At 40.1% G+C, this 6,967-nt stretch overlaps 1 long non-coding RNA gene across 1 annotated transcript; it reads left to right on the forward strand.

The window, feature by feature from the left end:
- The first annotated feature begins 606 nt into the window (after positions 1-606).
- On the forward strand, positions 607-3,794 carry LOC131081505 (uncharacterized). The gene is made up of 2 exons (XR_009114264.1): positions 607-1,351; positions 3,088-3,794. It is a non-coding gene; the product is annotated as an uncharacterized LOC131081505 (long non-coding RNA).
- Positions 3,795-6,967: the final 3,173 nt, after the last annotated feature.

Genomic DNA, 6,967 nt, shown 5'->3' on the forward strand with positions numbered 1-6,967 from the left:
AATGCATTGGATGCAGTGAAGTAATCAGATATAGTATTGTGAGTTGTAACTGTTCTAAATATTTCAGAAAAAAAATCACTTTAGAAAGTTGTAGGGTTTTGTGTCTGCAATATAAGCCACCTTTATTTGCACAAGACTTAGAAAATTGAAGTTTCATCTGCTCCCAGACTACATTGCAAAATTATGTCTCTTTCACAGTCATTTCAATTACCATCCTATCTCCTTTTATGTACTTTTTCATTCTTTTTGGTGATTTTGTGTATGTGTGTTTTCACAAGTATTCTAATACTTGCAAATGAAAATCATTCCAATGTGTCTGTAAGAGCAGTTATTCCATCATAACCTTGGATTTTTCCTGCTGCAGTCATAAATTTATAGATAATAATTATGCTGTCATGTCCTCCCACTAGTTTGTGTGCACATGACTACCATTGTTTTTCACCTTTATTCACTTTAAGGGTTTGGAGCCTGACTGCTGTGCTGTTGTAAAGGGGACCTTTTAAGTCAGCCTGTGGCCCTGTTTGAAGGTCTGGGACCTTCAAACCCTCAACAGAGTTCAGCTAGGTAATGAAAAGTGAAATGGTTGCTGTCCTGGAATGACCTCTGTGTTTTGCTCTGACTGCATCTCCCTGTGGAAGGGGTCTTGCCTGTACAAGTATGCAGTGCTTGAGTTCTTAGATTTTAAATTTTAATTAATGACTTGAAAAGTCTTTTTACTGCCTTGCACAGCTCCCTAATCAGTTGTTACATTGCATCCATCTGCTATCATCCCAGTAGGTCCTTTCTGTAGGCAGGAACAGGGGAATCTCTGCAACTGAGGATTTTTGGTTGACAGAAGACTGCGCTCGTCAGGCAGCATTTGTGAAAATTAAGGACGGGAGTATTAAGAAGGTTGTAATTTCATTTGCTTCTTACCAGGGTCTGACTAAATTTTCATTCTCAGACTTTGCTTGAAGTATGATTAAGGCTATGGACAGCTCTAGGAGGGCTTAGAATGTTTAAATAATACAGTTGCTGATTAAAATATTAATACAGGGTGGTTTTGGGAGGAGATTCAGCTTTATGAGTCGGTCCTGAGGTTTTCCCCCTGCCTACAGCTCCTCTGGTGGGATGGATTGTTGCCATAGGCCCTTTCTATTAGCCTGGTGTGTTTGTCCAGGTGTCTGCCTCTTCCATAAAAGGTGGGGATTGCTGGACCTGGCATATACTCAGCAAGTGCTGCAGCAAAGAAAAGTGACACAAAGTGTTTACTTGATGATTTTACTTTTATGTCTCAGATTAATGTGTCCTCTCACCACTGGAATTTTTATGGAGAAGCTTACCAACAAGAACCTGTGTACTGATGATGACTGTAAGTAAATTTGCTTTATCTTTGAGGACAAAATAGTTAAAAAATAGTGGTGAAGGGAAAACTAGTTTGCTTGTTTAGCTCTGTTATATATTTGTCTTGTCAACTGGCTATGTAGAATGCCACATGCAGTTTTACCAAAAAAATGGGTTTTGTAAGGCGACATTTTTCACTTAAGTGAAAAGTGTAAAGAGCGACTCTAACTTTCAGTGCTGAAATTGCTTCTGAAGCTGTTATTTTGGTTACTGGAAAATGCACAGAACAAATTCTTGAAGACTAACTGTTTCAAGATAACCTACTTTTATGTAGGAACATTGTGGTGAAAACAAAGGGTCATACAGAGACATCTACTGATCTCAGCTTATTTTGCAAATGTGACTTTAAGGATCAGACTCTTTGTTCACATTTAAAATAGTCTATAGCACATCTTGACCATCTGTGTGCTGCCTGCTCCAGCAATATCTCCTAAAGGAACTGCTACAAATAGAGCTAGTGTTGCACCACCAGCTTTCCATCTGCAAATCAAAATCCAGTCTTCCTCACAGCTCTGTGACCTTCTCCCAAAGCACTGGCAATGTTTTTGCCTTGCTTTCATATCCTGGGTTGACTATATGATGCTTTTATCCCGAATCGTCTTGTTCTGTTTATGCTGAATAATAAGTTTTGCACCTTTAAGACTTGTTCCAGAGAGTGAAGGAGAGAGAGAGAGAAGAAGCACGCAGTTTGTTTTCAGACACTGCACTCACTCCTCCACATTCCTGCTCCTGGACTGTGTTGTCTGTGGATGAACAGACAGCGGGACAGAGCTCTCCTTTGCTTTTTGGTTAGTTTTAGCTAGCTGAGACAAAGAAGTTCCCTGGACTGTAGTTTTTTTTCTTTTTCCCCTTTTCTTTAAACCTCTTGAAACCTGCTCTGGACTGAACACCCAGAAGAGCATCAGCAGCTAGCACCTGTGGCCCACCGGGCTGGGCCTGGCCCACAACATTTCCAGCACCAGAGGGACTGATAAGAGACTGAGTGAGCTGAACTGCAGCCCGGGGAGGAGACTTTTTCAGTTTGTCATCTCTTTTAGAGCAGCAAAGATTTTTATTGTTTAATATTTAAACAATAAGAACAATAAAACTTAAACATTTAATATTTAAGTGTTTAAGTTTTATTGTTTAATAAACATTTTCTCCAAAGAAGTATTTTCTCCCAGACCGGTTAAGGAGAGAGGCCGATTGAATCTGCTTTCCTAGAAGAGCGCCTTTAGAGATTCTCTCCCAAATTTGCTCTGAACCAAAACAGCCTTATACCTTCAAAGCCCAATATTGGTGTAAGATGGGCTCTCTTTGGAAGGGGTTGCCATTTAAATGAGGAGATCTGATGCCCAAAGTTGAACAATGAATCATCACGCAGTGCAAATGACATTGTGTGAAGGGATGTCTGATGGGGAACTTGATGGGGAAAACCACTAAGGGGGACACCTCTTACATTGGAGAGAAGCCTAAAAGATAAAGGGTTCGGGGGCCTCTGTGTGTCCAACCTCCTTTTATTTCAGAGTTTTTTTTCCTCCCAAAAAGGTAACTTTCACTGTCGGAATCAATGGATGCCATTAGCTACAGACCTTGCTATAATAAACCTTTCGGCCTGTGGACCTCTCTCAGGATCCTTTTGTGCAGCACTTGGGGTAATCCATGTGTGTTGGTTGGTGTTTGAGCATTAAATATCAATTGGTTGTTTTGGGGTTTTTTTCTCAGTGCTGAATACAACGGGCTGAACACAATATGCTGTGTGCACATCCGAGTGTGGTGTTGGATTGCCTGCCTTCCCTCAGGCACTTAAAATTGGCCATTTGCTGGCTGAGTACTCTGGTTACCAGGAAGCAGATGTTCTGCAGCAGCTCCCTGTCTCCTGTTTCCAATGGGCAGCTATGTGGGATACACTGGATACACTGCTCTGATGCAGATGAGCAAAAGAGTGTGATAATTCCCTGCGGCAGAATCCAGATTTACGTAAGCAGATGAGGTAATAGCAGGAAGGAAGCAACATGCTCTGGAAGTATTTTCCCTGCCAGAAGTTTTCAAGCAAAATACTGGGATTTATTTTCTAGTCAGCAGTTCTCTAAGTGTACAGTCTAAGTCATCCTTTTCATGTGGGATTAGGAATTGTTTAAGGATAAAGGGTTACATATGACTAACCATTCCAGGTATTGGATTGTAGGAATACAAAAGAAAACAAACAAAAAAAGGAAGATAAATGAGTTTGAAATTCAGAGAGAAGGAGGTATAGTCTAATTAATTTTAAGAATTCAAGGCAGGAACAAATTATCTGAGCTGTGCAAAATGAGTCAAAAGACAAAACACCTCTTTCTTTTCCAGAGTCCTTTGAATCAACTATGGCGTACTTTGTGTATATTATAACATATTCACTTACCTTTGAAGTGCAATAAAAGAATGTTTAATCTTCAGTAATCTCAAAACATTTTTCCTCTTAACTCTCTTTTTCAATATAATAATTTCTTTTGTGACTAGCACTGAGAGCAGGCAATCTCTTGGCTTCTACCAGGGAAAGCTGACAGGAGGAAACCTGGGCACCCTCTCTAAACACACACTTCCTGTAATAGATATTTGTGAAACAAGCAACCTTTCTTCAAAACAAGAACATTTTTATTTATAGGGAGTGATTTGGGATGAGGACACAGTCCCACACAGGATTTGTTCTTTAGAAAATTTTTATGTGCGTACATTTTGTTACTTGTTAATAAAGCTGATAGCCTTTGTATTGCTTGAAGTCTCTGTGGTCTAAGTAAGCTATGTATGGGATTAGATGTGTGACCTTGGTGTGAATTTTCCTGCCAAACCTTACACCATGTATTGGCTATTAAAAATTCCTCCCTTGGATGAGCCATCTGTGACTTGCTGGGATAAATCTTACAGTTGTAAGAGTTATCTAACAATCGTGAAAACACCAGCAACTGAATATGGACTTCAGCAGTGCATCAAAAAGAGCTTCTTACCTGTTGTATGTGTTGGTACAGGTTATTTTCAAGCTGAAACCATGGCTCTAAGCCAGGGGAAAACAATCACTTGGATTGGAAGGGACCCTTAAAGTCCCCATCTAGTCCAAACCCGCTGCAAAGACCCGGGACGTCTTCAACTGGTCGCTCAGCATTCTGTCCAACCTGACCCTGAATGTTTCCAGGGATGGGGTATCCACCACCTCTCTGGGCAACCTGTGCCAGAGTTTCACTGCCCTCATTGTAAAAAACTTCCTTATGTATAATCTAAATCCACCTATGTTTTGTCCTATCACAACAGGCCCTGCCAAAAAGTTTCTCCCCATCTTTCTTATAAGCCCCTTTCAGGTATTGAAGGGCTGCTGTAAGGTCTTAATGTGTCCATTTTAAACAGGCTGTGTGGTGGGAATGCACCCTACACCTCAATACACATTGGAAGCTGTGAGTACCAAGACAGCACCTGTGGCAGTGTTTGCAAACAACAGGCAAAATACATTAAATTTCCCTGTGGCTATGAATAAAAATGATGAGGTGAAATTCAGCAATTGCTAGTGGAAAATGTGAGTTTTTTCTCAAAGCATTGTTTCATATCATTGGTTACAAATATTAACATATCCAATTCTACTTGGATGTGGAAGATGCAGCTCTATACTTCACAAGATGAAGCTTTATATACATAAAATATACATGTCTCCACAAAGATGCCATCCTTTTCAATCACAGTGCAGTGCAGGAGCTCCAGGCCAGAACTGGACATTCTGTGGTATAAAATAAGACCAGTGTTTGTAGTCCTTGACATTGCACTTAATCCTTAACTCAAGTTATGAAAAAAACTTGCAGACATAGCTGGTTTCAGCTCCTGTTTGCTCTCTAACCAGCTTGTATGAGCTATGGATACTCTATATAAACGTGGATACTATATGTGGACAGCAAAACAACTAAGAGGAGAATACTTCCAATGCAGGATGCATACACCAGGGAGTAGGTATACATCTATTATCCTTTTTGATGTTGCACAAACGGCAATGTTCGGAGTCTCACAGAAAAACAGCTTGCTAGTACGTCTTTGGCAGCCATTGTGACAGAATGTGGGCAGTGTGCTTTTATTCCTCTTTGCCTTTTCCCTGGCTGCCATTAGAGACCCTGTTCAAAATGACCTTTCTGTACAGAAAAATAACTCAGCAAGCTTGAAGGGGGCATCAGAATCTGTCTTTGCTACTTGAAATTCTGAGGAAGAATTTCAATATCAAAAATAAGGGTTGACTTTGTGATATCCATAAAGCATTTGGCTATGAAGGAACACTGTAGTGGCAAAGCTTCTTGTCTCCTGAATTCAGTCTCTAATGGTCAACTGTTGGATGGTCTCCAACCCAGTGTAGCTTTATAGCACCTTTTGTCTGCACAATGTCACAGGTACTTGTGTAAAAACTCATCACATAAACACTGATGACTTGTGCTACAGTCTGAACTCAGGTATGATAGGCTAGATAAACTTACAGCTTCATTATATGACTTTTGCGTAGGATCATTTTTTAAATTGCATAGAGCACTGTAACTTTATCTGTTAGTCTGCTGTGGTGTTATACAAGGAATAAAGCAATTCTCGACGTCTTTGTCCATGGCATATCTGACAGCAATCTCTAACTGTGTAAATGCTCCACTGAGAAGGCATGTTGAGTAGATTCTTTGCACAGGGGATGGTGTGTGTGCTCAGAAGCGTGGAGATGTTGAGTCTGACATGGTCTTCTTACTCCAGAGAAGATCCACTATGTGTCTCAATTATAATTTATTCACTTGAATCAAAGCAGCACTTTATTTTTTTCAGAATGGTTAACTTAAAATTCCCATTGCTAATGCTAATTACTACAAAAGAAAAAATGAGACTCTTGCATTTAGAGGAAAGTCTCAGTTTCCACCCTTTACAAATTTAGGGAAGTATGGAAATTTTAGCAGCACTGACATTAAAGGTAAATTATCCTGAATGTGTATGATGAAATCTGGGGTTAGTGGAGAAGGGAGAAATGGCAGGGGAGCACAGGATGTCTGTAGGGAGCTTCTGAGCACTTGCAGATGACAGCACTATTAATGTGAAATTGACAGTTACAGATCAATAGCTTTGTCACTGAACTTGCATCTGCTTCCTGCATTTCACATTCTCAGGTGAAGCTCACTTCCAGAAGAACACATCTTGCCATTCAGACCCCTCAGTGTTCACGCTGTACCTGGCTGAAATAAACAGGAACCGACTTTCAGGAGGAAAGGAGAGTCAATATTAGGCCAGGAGGCATTGAAGGGTGTTTTGGATCTTCTAGAATCTTTATTTTTCCACGACAGTGATTATTGTCCTTGCTATTTCTTTGTGGAAATCATAGCAGTTTCACCAATTCTGTTTCAGTAATATGTACACTAGATAAGATCTCATAGTCTGTTTCAGTTCATTTTATCCCAGCATAGGGGAAATACATGCAGACCTGAATACATGTCAGGTTTGCATTTAAATAGGGTTGTGTAGCACTCTTAATGTGGCCTCAAAATGCACTCTTAACTCATGGCATCTATTTGGCTGAACTTAATATGAAGTTTTCAACCTTAGACAGGGATTCAGAAGTTTTAAAAACAAC

This window comes from Melospiza georgiana, chromosome 3 (assembly GCF_028018845.1).
Source record: "Melospiza georgiana isolate bMelGeo1 chromosome 3, bMelGeo1.pri, whole genome shotgun sequence".
Taxonomy (NCBI): domain Eukaryota; kingdom Metazoa; phylum Chordata; class Aves; order Passeriformes; family Passerellidae; genus Melospiza; species Melospiza georgiana.